The 22,196-nt window shown below is 40.0% G+C and overlaps 1 protein-coding gene across 13 annotated transcripts in view; it reads right to left on the bottom strand.

Annotated features, from left to right (window-relative positions):
• KLHL2 (kelch like family member 2) overlaps window positions 1–22,196 on the bottom strand; it is a 105,384-nt gene that overhangs the window by 68,873 nt on the left and 14,315 nt on the right. The window contains exons 2-4 of one of the 13 annotated variants that reach the window (XM_073341548.1): window positions 20,097–20,167; window positions 7,956–8,097; window positions 3,441–3,503 (exon numbers count right to left, since the gene is read on the bottom strand). The exons of 8 other annotated variants lie outside the window; for them this stretch is intronic. The gene's annotated coding sequence lies outside the window, so the exon portion shown is untranslated. The remainder of the gene's footprint in view (window positions 1–3,440; window positions 3,504–7,955; window positions 8,098–20,096; window positions 20,168–22,196) is intronic. 4 more of the 13 variants (XM_073341551.1, XM_073341546.1, XM_073341550.1 and 1 more) reach the window with 4 other exon arrangements.

Genomic DNA, 22,196 nt, shown 5'->3' with positions numbered 1-22,196 from the left:
TTTCCTTCTCGCTCTCCTTTTGCCTTCTGTTTAACAAAAGTCTAGTTTAGCCAGCCAAGATTGCATATTTTATGACATTCTGGAAGCCTAGGAGCAAAGAGGCAACTAAAAGTAAAGCCCGAACCAGCCCAATGCTGGCACAAGTTTACCATGTCTCAGAACGGCTGTTAAGACCAGGTGCTGTGCCTGTGTTTTTCTATCAGCGAGAATGCAAGTGAGAGTCAGCACCAGAGACAGAAACTGCATTTTCTATCTTTTCTGTTCTCTTCTTTCCCCATGTGTGGGTTCGTATTGTTATGCCTTCTAGGAAATGGGACTGGACTTTAATAGCAACACAATGACAGCTCCAGCCCACCTCAACTAACTTCTTCTCTTTTCCCCATAAAGGATGGTTATTACCATTCTTGATATAATCTAAGACAGTCAAACAAGGGTTTTTCCCCTTCTAAAACCTCTCTCCAGCTAAAGGAAAAGGGAACAAGAGATGTTGTTAAAACAAAAGCTTTATTTAATATTTTACACATCAAACACTTTTAACTGCTTTTCCTTCTTTTTCTGTATCTTCTATAAAAGGTTAAAAGGGTTTTCAATGATTTTTGCCAAGGTACTAAGCAGGCTGAGGTCTCTATATACCAAACACTGTCTAATATTGGACAGTGACTGGGTTACATTAACACCTTTGTCTCTCTGTAGGCATGGTTATATTAATGAAATATGGGAGCCCAATGTATCAGATGCTGTCAACAGGCACAAAAAAAAAAAAGAGTTCCTGCCCCCACACTACTTAAAACTTAAGACAAGAATAACATGCAGAAGGATACAGTCAGAATATGTACAACTCCATATACATTTAAAAAAATACATCAACTATTCCCAACTGCTCCTTGACTGATGTTAGCGAACCAGTAAGAACAATTACCCTCAACAAAATTTTATTTTGCTGCAAACCTTCAAAACTGTAGTTACATTAAGATATAAACCTTGATCATTTAAAGAAGATACTCACTGTGCTTGTATTTGTAAGGAAATATGCCTATAGGAAGACCATTGCCCTCAAATGACAAGCAACCATATATAACAGATGAGGGGTAGAATACATGCACAATACACTAGGATTCGTTCACTGGAAACTTAGATCAGTTACGGTTGCCTGACATTTCTTAAAATGCATATAAAGTCTAGAATTGTGTGCCACTGTTTCTCCTCCAGCTATGTGACATATTAAGTTATGCCCTCACACCATTTAAATTCTCAAAGCTGTCCTCACAAATACCCAGATAATTGCTGGAAGTATAACATATAAAATATGTATAATAGCAAAATATAGTGTAACTCTTACTCTCTCCTAGCACACAATCAAGCTGTTTAAAAAGAGACCATATCAGGCAGTTCAGAACCAACATTTAGATTTTGGAAGGGGAAAAAAGGGCTTTACAAGCCCTCTTAAATTAAAACATTTTAATAAAATTTAAGGGTCAGAGAAGACAGTTGGAATGTAAATAGTTCTCTGCAGGGTTAAGAACCCAAATATTACAGCACTGTAATAGTACTAGAGTAAAAGAATGAGATAGCTTGAACAACGATCACTGCTCGCTGTCACTGAGTGAGATGCAAAGAGTAAAGAGCACAATCTGAGATAAGTGAGATTTTTTTAAATTCAGTTCAATCATCTAAACCGTCATTAGCGACAGATAAGGATATTTAAAAATATTTCAACTTAAATGACATTCTGAAGATAACTGGGGAAGGGGTGGGGAAAGAACACCAACCACCAATAGGGTTTGACGCTTAGAGGCTTCATAAGTAGAATACTATTAGGCTTAATTTAAAATAACCTAATGTGCTAAGACATGTTAGTGATATTTTCTTTCAAATTAGATGAAGAAAAAAATGGCCATACTGGGATCACACATTAGCCTTTCAGTTCTGTAGGCCCCAAGTTCAGTTTCACAGGTGAAAGAGTTAAATGGTCTCAGTCTAATTCTCTATAAGCATCCATAGCTGGCAAGTTTTGTGCAGCTCTATGTATGACACTGCATAGAAATTTGAGCTCTCTGCATCTAACAAATTTCATCTTTAAAAGTTGTTTGGATTTTATACTGGTAAAAGGCATTTGACTGACATCTGTGATGAATGAAATCCCCTGTTTATCACAGGGTGGCAGCAGGGAACTTTGTTCTGTCAGCATGCTTCAACCCTGATAACAGGGAGGACAGACTTCATCTGCAGGCAAGAGGGATAGTTCAGTCCTCATGGCCTATTCAGTGCTTGACCTCTACCAAATAGTCCAAAGCATGATGATTAGTTTGGTCTAAGAATGCTGGAACTGAACCCCCAAACTTATCTCATACAGGGGTCATCAAATATCCATTATATGGGAACATCTTTTAATCCCTTCACAGCTCGGCTGCATTCAGAATTGGTGGCCTCAATGTTAAAGACTTTGTAGCTCACTGGTAAGGCCATGAAGCATTCAGCCCCAACTTAAGGGGTTGTAGACATATATTTTATATACAAATAATGTTTAAGATTAAGCACTTAAGTTAGAAAATGTCAAAACTGAGGTTACCTATACAACCTTAATTTGACCCTGTCATAAATATAAAGGGAAGGGTAAACACCTTTAAATCCCTCCTGGCCAGAGGAAAAACCCTTTCACCTGTAAAGGGTTAAGAAGCTAAGACAACCTCGTTGGCACCTGACCAAAATGACCAATGAGGAGACAAGATACTTTCAAAGCTGGGGGAGGAGGGGTGCGGGGGACAAAGGGTTCTCTCTGTCTGTGTTTGCATTTGCTAGGACCAGGGCAGGAATGCAGGTCAGAACTCCTGTAAAAAGTCAGTAAGCAAGCTAGTTAGATATGCGTTAGATTCTGTTTTGTTTAAATGGCTGTTTGTTTAATTAAGTTGTGCTGAATGGAATGTATATTCCTGTTTTTGTGTCTTTTTGTAACTTAAGGTTTCGCCTAGAGGGATTCCCTATGTTTTGAATCTGATTACCCTGTTTTATAGAGGTGATTCTTTTACTTTTTCTTTAATTAAAATTCTTTTAAGAACCTTATTGGTTTTTCATTGTTCTTAAGATCCAAGAGTTTGGGTCTGCGTTCACCTATGCAAATTGGTGAGGATTTTTATCAAGCCTTCCCCAGGAAAGGGGGTGTAGGGCTTGGGGGGATTTTGGCGGGGAAGACATTTCCAAGTGGGCTCTTTCCCTATTATTTTTGTTAGATGCTTGGTGGTGGCAGCAATAAGGTCCAGGGACAAATGGTAAAATAGTTTGTACCTTGGGGAAGTTTTAACCTAAGCTGGTAAAAATAAGCTTAGGGGCAATTTCATGCAGGTCCCCACATCTGTACCCTAGAGTTCAGAGAGGGGAAGGAAGCTTGACAGACCCCCTTCTGCATTTGCATGTGGATAGTTTTTAGTTACATGATCACAAACCTTTTCTTCCCCTCACATGGATTTTCAACAGGACCTTCAAATAGACATCACAGACCTCTTCCACTTGAGTTAAAGGAACAAAAAATAAGAGAAGTAAGCTGTTTTATCTTTTATGTGGCTCAGCCCCTAATGGATATACTATACACACTTTGCCAATGGATAACCATTTGTGAGATAGCAATGGAATGTTTTGCATCACAGCAGAATTCCTGGATTCTATTCTTGGGTCTGCAACCAGAGAGGTCTAATCATCAGAGCAGTGGTTACCAATGGAATACCAAGAACACAGATGTGGTGCATTTATTCTGAGAGGAAGCGTGGATAAGTGTTAAAACTTGGGTCTGTCACATTAGAAACCCATGTTTTATTCCCAGCACTGTCTGGTGTAACCTCTGCTACCTTATTTGTCAAATAAGTGAATGCCTGCCTCCCAAGATAGCAATGAGGGCTTGGCCAGTATATAAGCATTGGGAATTGCTCATAAAAATTAACAGCTGTCAATGGAATACAGGAGATCAAAACTCATGTCTCCTAGCTCCCAGCCCTTTACACATAGGCTAAATATTTTTAATTTTAGTGATGGGGGGGCGGGGGGAGGAGAGTCACTATGCAGGATATTTTACCTGATACGTGGGCAGGTATGACAAGGCAGATGTGAGTGTCATGCAACATGCATAACACTTAGCAAGTCTTAACATCTGCCAAAACACCACTAGCAGATTCTGTTTATGCTAGATCATGGTGATATGCACAGGGAAATTAGTGCAAGATCACTTTCGTAGGTGCTAAGAAACTGGCTGATTTTGGTAATTAAAATATCTGAAGTTATGTAAACTTAAAGTGTAAAGCTGATTAATTCACCAATGTCCACCGTCAAAACTGTCCATACTGTTAAGCTTAAAGCAGAATGTTATTTGGGTGTTAGAACTCCCTATCAATGCAGATAAATAAGCGTGTATCAGCTTGAAACATTCTGTATGGTTTAGGGAACATTTGGCTAAACAGTTCATTAAAAATATTACATGTTGTACCAGATATTTAGCTGAGAGTTTTTTGGCAAGTCAAACCTAAAGCACAGGAAGTAAAAATTAACAAATTTTAGCATAAAAGATCCTTATATCTTCATCGCTGCTATTTATGAAAGAATTTGTACACATAAATCAATGTACACATAAAACATTAAAATTGCTTCATTGTTATTTGCCAACCTTTTTTAAATAGACAGTAAATAGAGCAACTAAGTTCTTGAACTCCAAGCAATGCTTTCTGAAAAAATGTGAATTGATAAATTCTGCACCTGCAGTAATCACTTTACCTAATGGCAAGCAAAGTCATCTTTGAAATCCTTCATGGGTTAGAGAAGCTCACCAGGAAAAGTGAACAACTGTAGGAACTGCTGCAGTCATATTAAAAACCCTTTGGATTCCAATCTGTGACCAAAAATGCTGTGAGAGTAGTTCCCTGATAGATACCCCATTATACAAAATACTGTGGTAGTATATGCACATGATTCCCTGGGGTATAAATCAACATTTCCCAAAGAAAAAAGGTAATCACTGATTTAAAGACATACCAAGTGTACAGCACAAGCCCAATTCCAGAGAATAAGAAAAAACATGGTGAACATGCTACTTTGAAAAGTAACTAGAACTGGCATTGTTGATTTCCAAGTTTATTGCTTCTCACTGAGCAACTGTGGTCAAAGTTTACAGACAAATGAAAGATTTCTCTTTTTTTTTTTTTTTTTTAAAAACCACCACTTCTGCAAACTCAACCTGGGATATGAAAGTGAATCAAGGATGTTTCCTTCTGCATCACTACCAGAGATTTTGTCAAGGCCAAATTATGCCCTCCCTTATACCTGAATATCCATTGTCTTCAATGAGCTACATAACTATAATTGCTTGGTCCTATAATGGGGACTTGGTCCAGTTTCAAAGAGGACTAGATCAAAGCATATTAACAAACTCTTAACTCATGTCAGCAGGGTCCACGTGAACAGTTAGTCTGCAGAAAATTAGTGCTGTGCAGATTCACACCACAGCTTGCCATAAACTAATTGTTCATGTAGACAAGTCTTCAGTAAATAATTCTTTTAATTATGCATAAACTGGATTAGAATCCAACTCACTCCTCACACTTTTTCAGAGGTAAAAGTTTCCATAGTCTTCCCTCCAGAGAGAATGGAAATTGTGTAGACTTGAAGGGGCACTCGAAGAGTTCTAAACATTTTATCATAACTCCTTTTCCGAGAGCTCAAATCCTCACAACCCCTCCATGAGCACTTATATGAGAGTAAATTTCAAAATACTGCACATCTTCCTGCACCAATTAAGCCCACTGAGTCAGAGCAGAAACTAAACCCCCCCAGTACAGAAGCTTAATTTGGGAGGGAGGGGTGGAAATCTTCCTCCCTGGTTCTAGTTTTGTACAACTCCTGTGTCATGATTTATGCTTTCCGCTACCGATAACGACAAGTAGAAGGTGGTGGCTGAGGGTAAGGAAATTGGAGTGGCAGAAGTCTTCTCCTCCTTTCATGGGTGGCTATTAGCATTTAACACATGAACTGCAAGCTAGGTAAGTGGCCCTTAAGCCTATATATGTTAAAGCATGTTAAAAGAACAAAGATTACTTAAAGTCAGGTACTCAAAAGTTAGGAAATGCCAGAGTTAGGGAAGCTAGGCAATTGGCCCTTAAAGGAAATATAAAACAGAAGTTTTTCGCATACACAAGTGCAAGTGAAGTAAATGGGAACTATAGCTGCATGAAAAAATTCCAAAAGAACATTCTTCCATTAGGAAATATTAATCCTTCAAAATGGACACATTCTATAGGAATATGTCTATTTCAACAACATTTCATTTTAAAAAAAAATCTGAAATTAAGTATTTTGGTAAGATCTTTGATCAACATTTCTAACTTACCAGAATGAATATTTTTTGTTTCAAAATTTTAATTTTGTTATTTAAATTCATGTGCCTACATTGTAATAAAAAAAGAAGTTACAAAATAATGTGATAAACTAAAATAGAAAATACTTGTTCCTAGGGTTTAAAGGAATTGTATTGTTTGTCTGATGGCAACCAATTACACCGGAGCTTCTTGCATTAGTACATTCTCCAATATACAACTGAGCTTCAGCCTGAAATAGACTCTCCTGCCCGTTCTGTTTGGTGCACAGGAAGGTTAATCAATGAAAAAACCAGAAGTACAACAGCATGTGACTTGGGCAAACTAAAATATAGAGACTACATTTTCATCTTAACAAAGACTGAATATAAGCTGCATAAACATTCGTGTCTAATAAGACAGATCTCCTGTGAACGTAAAACAACATTTTAAAAATATCAATTCACATCAAACAAGTCTTTTTTTTTTTTTTTTTTTGCAGGGCTGTAGAAGAATTTCTTTCTGGATGCTTGCTCTTAATGTTGCCATATGGTACTTTTGGATTTAATTTTTTAATACCCAGGCCATTATCCATTATTCCATGCCATTGCAGAATCATACTAAATCTCTGTACCATAAGAACCCTTCAGAGTTTAGCCCCAGTGTGTCCACCTCATTGCTTATTTTGCTTTATTTTGCTGCCATGCTTTCCTTCACTTGAGCCATTACTCTGATTCCTGGATTAGATTCAGTGGTTTTAGAAGGATTTTTTAATGCTTACATTCATGACCTCTGCAGCTATTCACCTGCCTAATCCGTCACCCACTAAATCTTGAGGAAAATTAACCCTTTGTGTTAATTACTCTCCTCCCTAGTAAGCATCCTCTCGACACTGCACCACCTATTTAAAGAAACAATCTTTACTAGTTATCAATAAGCAGATGACAAAACATTCTGACCAAGTACTATGAGATATACACACACATCTAATCTCTCACTTTCGTAAATGCACAAACTTAAACTGGGAAAAATCGTGCACCAGATTGTAATTTTTTCATTTTATTTTTTATATGATACCAGTAAGGACAATTACAAATGACCAGTTAGCATACCAACCAAGCAAACAAAACTAATTACCAAATCAATACCCATTATTATTAAAGCAATTAGAATACCAATTTCAAAACCAGTTACCAATTAAAATTAAAAATGTAAAATCAAAGTCAAAATCAAAGTGAAATATTTCAGTTGACCTCAAATTAATTTTCGGGAAATTCAGTTTCACAGAAAATTGTGAATTTTGACTTCTTGTGGTTCAGAATGAAAAATTTTCAAAATGTTAGAATTTCCTGCAGAACAGAAATTCCAAGTTTTGACCAGGTCTCAAAAGAACTACTGTGCTCTGAACACATGAAATGCTATACAAATGTTAAGCACTGTGATGGTATCTCAAGGCGCATGCCTAATATTCATGGATACTTGACAATACTTCTGTCTTAATCTGTGCCTCTGATCCTAGTGTATAAAATGTGCTTAGCACCTCACAGATGTGTTGTGAAGATACATTTATTAAAGTTTGTAAAGCACTTCAACAATACTCTTCGAGCGCACACACAAGGAAGTTACCTGTAGTCAGTGCGGGATTTGGATGGTATCTGATAAGGAAGGCCTGGGGCTACACAATGAATGATGAGGCTGAAAAGTTATACTGAACTGCTACCCTTCCAGTGAGCTTCATCCATCCTATGAACTCAGTGAGATAAGGATCCTGTGGGAAATGCAGTTTATGATTGTGTATTTAATGCATACATACAAAAGGGCCAAATTAAGGTTACACAGGCAACCATTAATTCAGGCGTCTAAAATTTTTAATGTTTGAACTTTAGTGTTCTTTTAATACAGTTTTTTGCATATTAATTTTTTTTCAATAGCAAACTAAAAAAAACTATCACGTGACAGACATCACACTGACTCCCACATGACATGGTTCATCAGAAGGTTTACAACTTTCAGATTCACAGCTTAGACCTCTGTCCCTCAAGCTAACAAAGTAACTGACAGCAGCAGTAGTCAGTCATCCTCTATGTGGACAAGCTGCTAGAGGGAGATGAAGCACACATTTAGCCAATAAGTGTCATAGTTATTTGCTGATAGTAAAGGAATGTTGAGACTCAGGAATCCTGACTTCCAGGTCAGGTGCTGAATGGAACATGTTACAGTGACCAATTACAGACCCATGTGGCCCCTTTCCCCCCCCCGCAGTCCTAACCCCTTACTGACCTTGCCAACCCTGCTTCTATTCCTCTCTGCTCCTTTTGCCTCCCAGTGTATCCTTGTTCTCCCTTCTATTCCCCCTAAGCCTGCATCCCCCAGCCCTTCTGTTCCTTACTCCCTTAGACCTGGACTATACCTAAAACTTAGGCCAACCTAACGCCCACTGTCAACACAGCTAAATTGATGGAAGAATTCTTCCATCAACCTAGCTACTGGCTCAGAGAGGTGGATTACCTTCACCAACAGGAAAACCCTGTCCATATATGTAGGAAGCATCTAAGCTACAGTGGCACAGCTGCAGCACAGGCATAGAGCAAGTTTACACTACAAACACTACATCAGTGCAGCTGCACTGATGCAGCTGTGCCACTGTAGTGCGTCTAGTGAAGACGCTTCTATGCTGACATGTGAGAGCTCTCCAGTCGGCATAATTACTCCACCTCCATGAGCATCTCCTGCCAACATAGCACCAGTGTAGACAGCGCTTAGGTCACTGCAACTTGCGTCACTCGGGGGGTGGCTTTTTCACACCCCAAACGATGTACGTTATATCGACATCAGTTGTAGTGTAGACAAGCCCGGCGTCTTAGGCAGCTTCTTCTTTCTCATCTATGCTGCTTGGGCATCAGCAGCGGGAACACTGAAAGCACAGGAGAGTCTCCCTCTTCGTTTTGTGAAAAAAAAGTGTTTGCCCACGAGTGATAGGGTGTTTTTGTCATTTATCATTTTTCCGTGAGAGTTCATTCAAAAACATAGTGATTGCCTGGTTTCACCCAAGTAGCTGTTGTTGGGGCTTTTGATGCACTGGATGAGGCACTGACAGGACCCATGGATCTTGAAAGGCATATGTGCGGGGGAGGGCGGGGGGGCATTGATCATCTTAGCAGTGGAGATGTGCCTACAGGTTTTGCATCTGTTGTTATAGCAGGGTGTGTTGTCATTTGAGTTGGTGTGTCCTGGTCTGTGGGGAGATTGATTCTGATGATGAACTTGGAAAGGTTGGTGGGTTGTTTGAAGGTCAGAAGAGGAGGTTCGGGAAAGATTTCCTTCAGAATGTGGTCCCCATCAAGTATGGCTTCCAATTGTTTGATGATATCCCGTATGGGTTCCAATATAGTGTCCAGGTTTTCCTTTACTGAAGCAGATTCTCTCAGGGCATTTGGGTGGCCCGTTCCATGATAAGATTTACTTCTCTGGGTGGAATATCCTTGTTGTGAAGGCTGGTTTTAAGCATGTTAAGGTGTGTATCCTGGACTTCCTCCTCAGAGCATATTCTGTGGTACCTGAGTGCCTGGCTGTAGCGAACAGATTTCTTGGTGTGTTTGGGATCTGTGGAGGTAAGTGTGATGATCTGTGGGTTTTTTGTATATAGCTGTCTGTAGGGTTGCATTGTTGAAGCTGATTCTGATGTACGGGAGTATTCTCAACAGAGTTTGATGGACGAGTGGTGGTGGTTGACATTCTAGTGGACATCTATAAGGCAGTTTAGGTCCTCTGTCCAGAGGATAAAAATATCATTGATGCATCACAGAACCATATTACCTGATATACATTTTTCCAGAAATTCTTCTTCAACATGGCCCATGAAGAGGCTGAGGTATTGGGGAGCCATTTAGCATCCATGGTTGTTCCTATGGCTTGGGCAAAGTGTTTGTTGAATATAAAATTGTTATGGGTGGGGATGAAATGGGGGTGGGTTCGTGAGGGGTAATGTAGTAGAGATTCTTTTGGAGTTGTCTGGGGAAGGATTTGATATCCTGAAATCATTGGGTGAATTGTGGTGTGGGATCTTCTTTGAATTCTCTATAGTAGGTTGTGTCGGACAGTTGTCGGTTAGCTTCACTGATGTAGTTATCATGGTTGAGGATTGATGGTGCCCGCTTCGTCTGCTGGTTTGATCACTATCTGGTGGCTGGATTTCAGGGACTATATAGCTGTTCTCTCAGCAGTGGAGAGATTGTGATGGATGTGATGTTTGTTAAAGATTTTACAATCAATTTTTTTTCCCTTAAGCAATTAGTATAAGATCAAGTATGTGATTTCATCTCCTGTAGGGTATCCAGTTACATGATTCTTTTGACTGTCAGTGGGGAAGTGGGTGGTGTTGTCGTCTCTGTTGTGAAAGAATTCTTTGAGGCAGAGTTGGCGAAAGAGTTCTTTTAGTTCTCCACATTAATATAGGATCAGGTTCTCTGGTGGCGGAGAAGTTCAGTCCCTTGGAGAGTACAGATAATTCAGCTCCACTTAGGGGTCACCTTGATGAAGTTGATGATGATGGAGTGCTGTGTAGTGTCCATGTGGTGGGTTTTGGTGTCATGGTTACACAGCAAACCTGGTACGTGAGGCAATCAAGAGTGGACGGGATCCTACTCTTAGGCGGATGGAAGAATGAGGGGCTAGGGTTACAAAGCAAAAGGCGAAGACATACTTGTTATGTATACATGTGCTTGTTCACATGATTTAAATTATTGTTCATATATGGACAAAGTTACAAAGTCTCAGTTGTGTGATTTGTGCATGCTGTACCCTACAGTATCTTCCAATGATCACAAAACAGGAATACATCTTTGTAATTACTCAACTATTTGCGATTCTTTCTTCTAGCATTGTGTCTGTGCTTGCAAATTGTTCATAAAGCAGTACAGCATGTTTGCTAATTGGTCTGAGTATGTATGTCCATATACCCCTTATCCTACAGCCCCATCCTACAAAGTGGCAGATAAGGCTTTGGGGAAAGAAAACAAACCCTAGAAGTAGTCCCTGCCTGTGTCCAAGACCACCTCTCTGAGCTCCTTTCCCAATTCATCCGTGCTCAAGAGTCCATTAGGTACAGGCCTGACTAAATATGTACCTAAATGCATATGCTACAGTGTGGGTGAGTTAGTTACTCATAAGCTTCTTATAGTAACTAACGCTCCCACATCACACTAAGTATTTAGGTACATATTTAATAACCTAACTGGGAATTGAAAAGTTGGATTTGAGAAAGTTAATTTATTTGAGAACATTTAACTGTTGTATTCCCTGTCTTAAAACATGTAACCTTAATACTTCATTAACAGTTTGATATTTAATTTCCTGGTATTAAAAAAAGAACATTCAGAAAGTTGAACATGTGAGGAAAAAGGCTGGTGATGATAGACATGCTAGAATAACCTGATACATAGTGACGGCTACTAGGAGATGCACAACAAAAGAGCAACACATTCTAAGCACCGTGAAAGTTCTGTTCTTGATTTCTTTCTCTGTATCTCCCACTTACACAATTGTCTTCTTTGCTTTGCCCCATCAATGGGTACTAGTGGCTCTTTCTGTTTTTCTCCAAGCATTCTTGTCAAGCGCATATTCTAAACTGACACCAATTTTCTTCATATCATCCTTCAGCATCTTGAACAACCTTTGTCTAAGTCTTCCTCACAACCTTTGTCCTGCGACTACCAGCTCTTGTACTCTCTGGCCAACATATACTCCATCTGAGGCCTTATCAGCATGGAGTAGAACAGAAGAATTACTTCTTGTGTCTTGCTTACAACACTCCCACTAATACATCCCAGAAAGATGTTTGCTTTTTTTGTTAGTGTTGACGAGGGCTGTCAAGTGATTAAAAGAATTAATAGCGATTAATCATGCTGTTAAACAATAAGAGAATACCATTTATTTAAATATGTTTTGACGTTTTCTACATTTTCAAAAATATATTCATTTCAATTACAATGCAGAATATAAAGTGTACAGTGCTCACTTTATATTTTTTATTACCAAAATTTGCACTGTAAAAAACAAAAGAAATAGTATTTTTCAATTCAACTAATGCAAGTACTGTAGTGCAATCTCTATCATGAAAATTGAACTTACAAATGTAGAATTATGTATCAAAAAATGGCATTCAATAATAAAACAATGTAAAACTTTAGAGCCGACAAGTTCACTCAGTCCTACTTCAGCCAATCACTCAGACAAACAAGTTTGGTTACAATTTGCAGGAGATAATGCTGTCCGCTTCTTGTTTAGAATGTCACCTGAAAGTGAAAACAGGCGTTTGCATGGCACTGTTGTAGCTGGCATCGCAAGATTGCATGGCATGCCAGCTCCGCTAAAGATTCATATGTCCCTTCATGCTTCAACCACCATTCCAGAGGACAATTCTCCCCCAAGGAGTTCAATTAACAAATTTAATGAATGCATTTTTTTTTTTAAAATGAGCATCAGCATAGAATCATAGGACTGGAAGGAACCTCGAGAGGTCATCTAGTCCGGTCCCCTGCACTCATGGCAGGACTAAGTATTATGTAGACCAGTGGTTGCCAACCTATGGCACGCGTGCCAAACATGGCAAGCGAGCCAATTTTTAATGGCAAACTGCTGTCTGCCGGACCCAGGCAGACAGCAGCGTGCCACTAAAAATCCTGCCCGGCCCGGCCCGTTCTTTTCCGCCCCCGCCCGCCCACCGCTCTCTCCTTGCAGAACAGGCAAGCTTCCCCCTCCCCTTCCCCAAGTGTGCTGGGTTCCTGCCCCTCCTTCTCTCCCTCCCTGCGGCTGATCCCTTGCTATGAGCAGGAGAGGTAAAAGCGGAGCAGCAGCACGCTCTCTGCTCCAGGGACCTCGGGAAAGGGGGTAGAATCAGGGCATATCCCCTCCAGCCCCCTGCTGTGAGCCGCCCAGGGTAGGGGGCTGGGAGCACCCCCACGACCCCAGCCCAAACCGCCAGTCCTCTGCCCTGAACCCTGCACCCCCCTCACACACCCCGAGCCCTCTGCCCTCACCCGTGAACCCTCCTCACACACCCCCAGCCCTCTGCCCTCACTCCTGAACCCAACTCACACACACCCAGCCCTGACTCCAGCACCTCCACACATATCCAGCCCCCCCAGTCCCCTACCCTGACTCCTGCACCCTCCTCACACACCCCAACCCCCTGCCCCAACTCCTGCACCCCCCACACGTACCCAGCCCCCCCCACACCCCATGCCCTGATTCTTGCACCCCCACATCCCCACTCCCACCCTGAGCTCCAAACGGGAACTCCTCCACACACTCCCCACGTTCCTGCCTGCACCCCTCGCACCAAATGGGAGCTACCCAGATAAGCACTCCACACCCAAACCTCCTGCCCCAATCCTGAGCCCCCTCCCTCATTCTAGTTCCTCTCCAGATCCTGCACCCCAACCCCCAGCCTGCTCCTTCACCCCCAACCCTGTTCTCAGCACACTCCCACCCTCATCTCAGTGCAGACAGAGGAAGAGAATTGCTAGAACCATGGAGAAGATAGGTACCTACTCTATGTGGACAGGGCCGGGACTCTAGACCGGCAGCGGGCTGAGCGGGGCCCGCAGCCGGAACCCTGGCTGGCAGGAGCTGGCGGACGGAACCCCAGACCGACAGCAGGCTGAGCAGCAGCGGGCTGAGCCACTCAGCCCACTGCCAGTCTGGGGTCCCAGCCACCGGCCCCACTCAGCCCACTGCCGGTCTGGGTTCTGGTTGCCTGCTCTTTGCCAGCCGGGGTCCCGGCCACAGGCCCCGCTCAGCCCACTGCTGGCCTAGGTGAACAGAACCCCAGGCCGGCAACAGGCTGAACGGGCCGGTGGCGTAAGATCGGCATTTTAATTTAATTTTAAATGAAGCTTCTTAAACATTTTGAAAACCTTGTTTACATATGAGAATAGTTTAGTTGTATAATATATAGACTTATAGAGCTCAGAGACCTTCTAAAAAATGTTAAAATGTATTATTGGCACGCAAAACCTTAAATTAAAGTGAATAAATGAAGACTCGGCACACCACTTCTGAAAGGTTGCCGACCCCTGAATTCCAGACATGGAAACATGTCCTCTGGAATGGTGGCCGAAGCATGAAGGGGCATACGAATGTTTAGCATATCTGGCATGTAAATACCTTGTACCACCAGCAAAAGTGCCCTGCGAATGCCTGTTCTCACTTTCAGGTAACTTTGTAAATAAGAAGCAGGCAGCAGTATCTCCCGTAAATGTAAACAAACTTGTTTGTCTTAGCAATTGGCTGAACAAGAAGCAGGAATGAGTGGACGTGTAGGCTTTAAAGTTTTACATTATTTTGTTTTTGAGTGCAGTTATGTAACAAAAATAAAATCTACGTTTGTAAGTTACACTTTCACAATAAAGAGATTGCACTACAGTACTTGTATGAGGTGAATTGGAAAAAAAAACTATTTCTTTTATCATTTTTACAGTGAAAATATTTGTAATAAAAAAGAATATAAAGTGAGCACTGTACACTTTGTATTCTGTGTTGTAACAGAAATCAATATATTTGAAAATGTAGAAAAACATCCAAAAATATTTAATACATTTCAATTGGTATCCAATTATTTAATAGTGCGATTAATCACAATTAATTTTTTGGGGGTAATTGCGTGAATTAACTGTGATTAATCGTTAAGCTCTAGAGTTGACTCATATTTAGCTTTGTGGTCCACTATGACCCCCATACCCTCTTTCGCAGCAATACTTCCTAGGCAGTCATTTCCCAATTTGTATGTGTGCAATTGATTGTTCCTTCCAAAGTGGAGTCCTTTGTATTTGTCCTTGTTGAATTTCATCTTCTTTACTTCAGACCATTTCTCCAGTTTGTTCAGATCATTTTGAACTTTAATCCTATCCTCCAAAGCACTTGCAACCCCTCCCAGCTTGGTATCATCCACAAGCTTTATACGTATATTCTCTATGCCATTATCCAACCCACTGATGAAGATATTGAACAGTACCGGACCCAGGACCTGCGGGACATGACTCAGTATGTTCTTCCGGCTTGACTGTGAACCACTGATAACTACTCTCTGGGAATGCACCCATCTTACAGTAGTTCCATCTAGGTTGTATTTCCCTTATTTGTTTATGAGAGGGTTATGAGGGACAGTATCAAAAGCCTTACTGAAGTCAGGATATACCACATTTACCATTCCTACTCTATCCACTGGGCTTGTTACCCTGGTTTGACATGATTTGTTTTTGACAAATCCATGCTGACTGTTACTTATCACCTTATTATCTTCTAGGTGTTTGCAAATTGATTGCTTGATTATTTGTTCCATTATCTTTCTGGGTACTGAAGTTAAGCTGACTGGTCTGTAATTCCTCGGGTTATTCTTATTCCTCTTTTATAGATTGGCACTATATTTGCCCTTTTCCAGTCCTCTGGAATCAATCCCATCTTCCATGACTTTTCGAAGATAAACGCTAATGGTGAGGGCTGTCAAGCGATTAAAAAAATTAATCCTGATTAATCACACTGTTAAACAATAATAGAATACCATTTATTTAAATATTTTTGGATGTTTTCTACATTTTCAAATATATTGATTTCAATTACAACATAGAATACCAAGTCTACAGTGCTCACTTTATATTTATTTTTGACTACAAGTATTTGCACTATAAAAACAAAAGAAATAGTATTTTTCAATTCACCTAATACAAGTACTGCAATCTCTTTATCATGAAAGTTGAACTTACAGATGTAGAATTATGTACAAAAAAAACCTGCATACAAAAACAAAACAATGTAAAATGTTAGACCCTGCAAGTCCACTCAGTCTTACTTCTTGTTCAGCCAATCACTCACACAAACAAGTTTGTTTACATTTGCAGGAGATAAATGCTTCCCACTTCTTGTTTACAATGTCACCTGAAGGTGAGAGCAGGCGTTCGCATGGCATTGTTGTAGCTGGCATCTCAAGATATTTACGTGCCAGATGTGCTAAAGATTCATATGTCCCTTCATGCTTCAATTACCATTCCAGGGGACATGCATCCATGCTGATGACGGGTTCTGCTCGATAACAATTCAAAGCAGTGCAGACTGACGCATGTTCATTTTCATCATCTGAGTCAGATGCCACCGGCACAAGGTTGATTTTCTTTTTTGGTGGTTTGGGTTCTGTAGTTTCCGGATCAGAGTGTTGCTTTTCTAAGACTTCTGAACGCATGCTCCACACCCCATCCCTCTCAGATTTTGGAAGGCACTTCAGATTCTTAAACCTGGGGTCGAGTGCTGTAGCTATCTTTAGAAATCTCACACTGGGACCTTCTTTGTATTTTGTCAAATCTGCAGTGAAAGTGTTCTTAAAATGAACATAATTTGCTGGGTCATCATCCGACTCTGCTATAACATGAACTATACGGCAGAATGTGGGTCAAACAGAGCAGGGGACATAAAATTCTCTCCCAAGGAATTCAGTCACAAATTTAATTAACACATTCTTTTTTTAAACAAGCATCATCAGCATGGAAGCACGGCCTCTGGAATGGTGGCTGAAGCATGAAGGAGCATACGAATGTGTAGCATATCTGGTATGTAAATACCTTGCAGTGCCGCTACAAAAGTACCATGCAAATGCCTGTTCTCACTTTCTGGTGACGTAAATAAGAATAGGGCAGCATTCTCTCTTATAAATGTAAACAAACTTCTTTGTCTTAGCAGTTGGCTGAACAAGTAGGACTGAGTGAATTTGTAGGCTCTAAAATTTTACATTGTTTTATTTTTGAGTGCAGTTATGTAACAAAAAAAATCTGTATTTGTAAGTTGCACTTCTACGACAAAGATTGCACTACAGTACTTGTATGAAGTGAACTGAAAAATACTATTTCTGTTGTTTATCATGTTTACAGTGCAAATATTTGTAATAAAAAATAATATACACTGATTTCAATTACAACATGGAATACTATATGAAAATGAAGAAAAACTGAAAATATTTAATAAATTTCAATTTGTATTCTATTGTTTAAGTGTGATTAAAACGGCATTTAATCAACAGCCCTACTAATGGCTCAGATATCTCCTCAGTCAGCTCCTTGAATATTCTAGAATGTTTCAAAAACCCCTAGCGACTTGAAGACATCTAACTTGTCTAAGTAATTTTTAACTTGTTCTTTTCATATTTTAGCCTCTGATCCTACCTCCTGGTCACTTGTATTCACTATAGTAGCAATCGGACATCTACCAAACTTTTTGGTGAAAACAGAAACAAAAAAGTCGTTCAGCACTTCTTCCTTTTCCACATTTTCTGTTATTGTCTTTCTCCTCTCATTGAGTAATGGGCCTACCATGTTCTTGGTCTTCCTCGTGCCTCTAATGTATTTGTAGAATGATTTCTTGTTACCCTTTATGTCTCTAGATAGTTTAATCGCATTTTGTGCGTTGGCCTTCCTAATTTTGCCTCTACATGCTTGCATTGTTTGTTTATATTTATCCTTGGTAATTTGACCTAATTTCCATTTTTTATAGGACTCTATTTTTTCAGATCACTGAATATCTTGTGGTTAAGCCGGGGTGGTCTCTTGCCACATTTCCTATCTTTCCTTCACAGTGGGATAGTTTGCTCGTGTCCTTAATAACGTCTCTTCAAAAAACTGCAAACTCTCTCATACTATTTTTCCCCTTAAACTTGCTTCCCTTGGGATCTTACCTACCTACCTACTCCCTGAGTTTGCTCAAGTCTGCCTTCTTGAAATCCATTATCTTCTCTGTGCTGTTTTCCCTCCTACCATTCCTTAGAATCATGAACTCTATCATTTCATGATTCATTTCTTGTTTCTGTTTCAGTCTTGAATTTGTCAGATAACATTTTAATTTTAAATAAGATCGACCACTGATGTTACAATAAGGGACGAAGAAAAACCTAAGCAAGAACCATCTTTTACCTTTAGCTTACTATCTGAGGACTGGTCTACACTAGCGCAGTAAATCGATCTAAGTTACGCAACATTACGTGAATAATGTAACTGAAGTCGATGTAGTTAGATCCAGTGGTGGCTACACTGTGCTGTGTCGATGGGAGAGCATCTCTCATCAACTTCCCTTACGCTTCTCGGGGAGGTGGAGTACATAAATCAATGGGAGAATGCTCTCCCATCGATTTAGCATGTCCTCACCAGACCCACTAAATCAACACTCGCTGCATCGATTGCAGCAGTGCCGATCTACTGGTTAAGTGTAGACATGCCCTGAGTTTACCAGAAGAAATTTAGGAAGGCCAATGAAGTCTCACATTCACTTGCAGGAAACAGTCTATGAACAAGCGTATACCTGTTTTACTAGTTTCTTTAATCCGGCAGCAATGCAAGCCTACAGGCATTCAGTTTCCACACATAACAGGAAAATAAACGGATCCTTTTTTGGTTCACTTAATTGCCAAGTCCGATCTTTAAAGGTGCATGTTCTCACAAAAAAAAGTTTTTTCTAAAAACCAGGTAAATGCTCTTTAACAAAGCCTAAAACACAAGTAATTCCTATACAGGATTTTTAATAAAGGGATCTCCTGCTCATGACCATCTCTAAATCAAAGTAAACAAAGGCAGCTTAGCACAATATATATGAACAACTAGTTAAAACTAATTTAATAGTGACTTAATACCAGCTCACACTGTTTATCCAGGCCCAAAAGACCACTGCACTACAATAACTCCATTGTAGTATTATGTACCTATTTGCAAAAATAAGTAAAACTCAGTATGTTTGTTTCAAATGGAAAATACATCATGTTCATGTAACAGCTAACGGCAAATCATGGCTATTTCAACTTTTTTCTATGTGCCAAAGCGAATCGAGGAAGAAGCTCAAACTCATTTTCCTGTTAACAGATGGACTGAGAGGACAGTCAGTTAGCATAATAGTATATATAGATTAATACCTAATAGCAGAAGGACCAATCTATAATTATTTGCACATCAGTGCAGTTGTATATAGCTATTCTTCATTGAAACTGCAAAATCACACACTTTTTGAATATTTGTTCATTTAATAGATTGGCCCATTTAGTAGACATAGTTTCCTAACATATGATCTGAATAGACTGAACATAGCACTTCCAATCCTATTAAATATATTACATGTAAATATCATAAGAAGCTACCTGTAAGTGGGAGCCTCTCAGGTGTTCAGTAAATCAGTCTACAGACACAGTATAACAGGATCTATTATATTATATCTTAGGTATTTTACAACCCCCATGACCACGATACATGAGCATCTCACGATCATCAAGGTGTTTACCCTCATAACACCACTGTGCTATTTGCCCTATTTTACTGGTGCGGAACTGAGGCCCAGAACGACTAAGACTGCCCCAAGGTCACACAGATGTCTACAGCAGAACAGGAATTGATCACCCTATCTCCCACTGCCTAGGTTAGGGATCTAACCACTGCATTATCCTTCCAAAAGATTCAGGGCAGCCTTTTTTATCTTAGCTTCTAAAGTCTCTGGGGCAGGGACTACATATGGCATATTTGGATGGCACTTAATGTGAGTATTAGCAGAATACAAATAAAATATATTTTTAGCTAAAATAAACATGAGGGTAACAGAGGAATAGATTTGCATTTATAGCCAGTCCCAGGACACAAATGCATGTGATGACATTCAAAAGTGCAACTCTTATTTCAGTAGATCTAGTCCGAATCAAAGCTAGACTGTCTTTTCAATATACAAGTAACTACAAACTGTAAGATCACTCACCAGGTCACATTATATAAATTACCAACCCCAACATCATTAGATTCATCTTCAAACAGCCAGGTAATCTGGAGCTGTGAAAATGAAAGCTGCATCAGACTCAGAAGCATTAAACCTGTGGATATCTGGCCTTTAACATCCCTCATACTACTACTAGGATACAGACATTTTACTTCTCATGCCCATAAACACAAGAGGAAGCCAACACTGTCAACATCAGACTAAAATATGTCCTCTCAGACAGAACCAGCATCCAAAACACACAAGGCTGCTTGCAGAGTCAGACAGAAAATCTCTACACAAAAGCCCTGACAAGAAGAACTTTATTTTTAATTGAAATTTGGGCATCCATCCTAATGTTATGTACTGTAGATTAGAAAGATATAGATTTATAGAAACACATGGTTGGAAGGGATCTTGAGAAGTCATCAAGTCCAGTCCCCTGCACACGTAGTCATCAAGATATATACGGAGAAGTTTTGCCCCTGAGGAATCAAACTTTTCCTGAATGGGCAAAAAGGAGCTGCCATGAACACATGAGATGAGTATTAACAAAACCTCTGTCATTTTTGATCGTGCAAGAGCTCTCCACAATGAGATTAAGAGGTCTGTACCCTTGCTAGTCTGGCAGGATACAGCACAGCATCATCAAAGACTTATTATGTGTCTGACAGAGCCCTCAGACAGTACCACCACAAGCCAACAGTATCCAAAGAGAACTAATTAGTAAGATGTGAAGTTACCATTTCAGAATGGGAACACATGTGGCCTAGATTGCTGCAAAGGGTGGTAATGGAACATTTATTTTGATTTGTAAAATGGTAATATGAAGCCTATCACTTCCAGGTCACTGATTCAAAACATGACTAAAACCAGTAGTGATTCCAATTGATGGCTATTCTGTGGCCAAGAAAGAGAAGATAATTTCAGTCCAATGCCCAGTAGAAAACTGTTTATTTCAGGCTTAAAGACTGAAGCGCAAGTATGTGGTGCATATAACAATGCACGATTTCTTTCCCTCAGGGTTTACTATGTGTGAATGGCTAGTGATCTAATGCTCAGAGCAAGAAAACGGGGAAGTGGAGAAACAAAGGCAGAGGGTAACAAGAGCAACTGGAGACCTAAATAATACAGCTTACCAAACAGCACCTCTTAATAAGCAACCAGCATTAACTCTCCAGAATAGCTACTTCAGATCTTAAAGCAGCAGAAGCAAAGAAGAGGGAAGGGCTGAATCTTCTTGATACATGGTAAGAAAATATTATAGTGGGAGGGATAATAGCTACATTTTTTATTTGTATTTTTCATTGTTGATTGGACTCTTTCATTGCGACATTTCTAATCTCTTTGAAGTGTGTCTGCCATGAATGAGTCATAGGTAAGATCAGCTGATTGAGTGAGTGGGATGGGCAAAGTCCTTGTGCTAAATACCGACTGATATAAATATAGAGCTATCTAGCAAAAGTCCATCCTTGAGCTGACAAAAAAAATAAAAGCCAGACTTAGTAGGCCACTGACAAAATGAGAACATAGGAGCTTGGACCAAGTGGGAGTAGGTGACTTAGTGGACTAATGTAAAGGAAATGTTCAATAAACTAAACTTTAATTTAAAGGGGGAGGTTTATTTTTGTTTGTTTTAAGACAAAACTCAGTGCAACCTAGCACTGTCAGAGTGAAAACTCCCAGGTAGCTATGTAGGAAGAACACTAGCAGCAAACTGATAAGTGTGGGGGATACCCAGTTTACTACACTAATGCTATGCTTCAAAGCCCACTAAAATCTTTCCATTGACTTCAGTGATCTTTGGATTAGGCCCAGAGTACAGGATGTGAGAGTACTAGCCTTGGGAGCATGAACTACCTTTCCATCACAAAGGTGGGGAATTTTTCCACATCAGTGTAGAAGCACATTAGTAGTGTAGAGGATCTTATAGCTGGTGTAGCTATACTGTGAACAGAGGACTTCACTTTGCAGTAATGGCACTTTTCTCAAGCAGAGAACAGCCACATTTCAGAACACACACACACACACACACACACACACACACACACACACACTTGACTTTCACTAGAAAACTTACATGATTTTAGTACAAAAACCCTT

Source organism: Lepidochelys kempii, chromosome 4 (assembly GCF_965140265.1).
Source record: "Lepidochelys kempii isolate rLepKem1 chromosome 4, rLepKem1.hap2, whole genome shotgun sequence".
Taxonomy (NCBI): Eukaryota; Metazoa; Chordata; order Testudines; family Cheloniidae; genus Lepidochelys; species Lepidochelys kempii.
The sequence above is the reverse complement of the archived record's forward strand: the minus strand, read 5'-3'. Positions and strand labels throughout refer to the sequence as shown.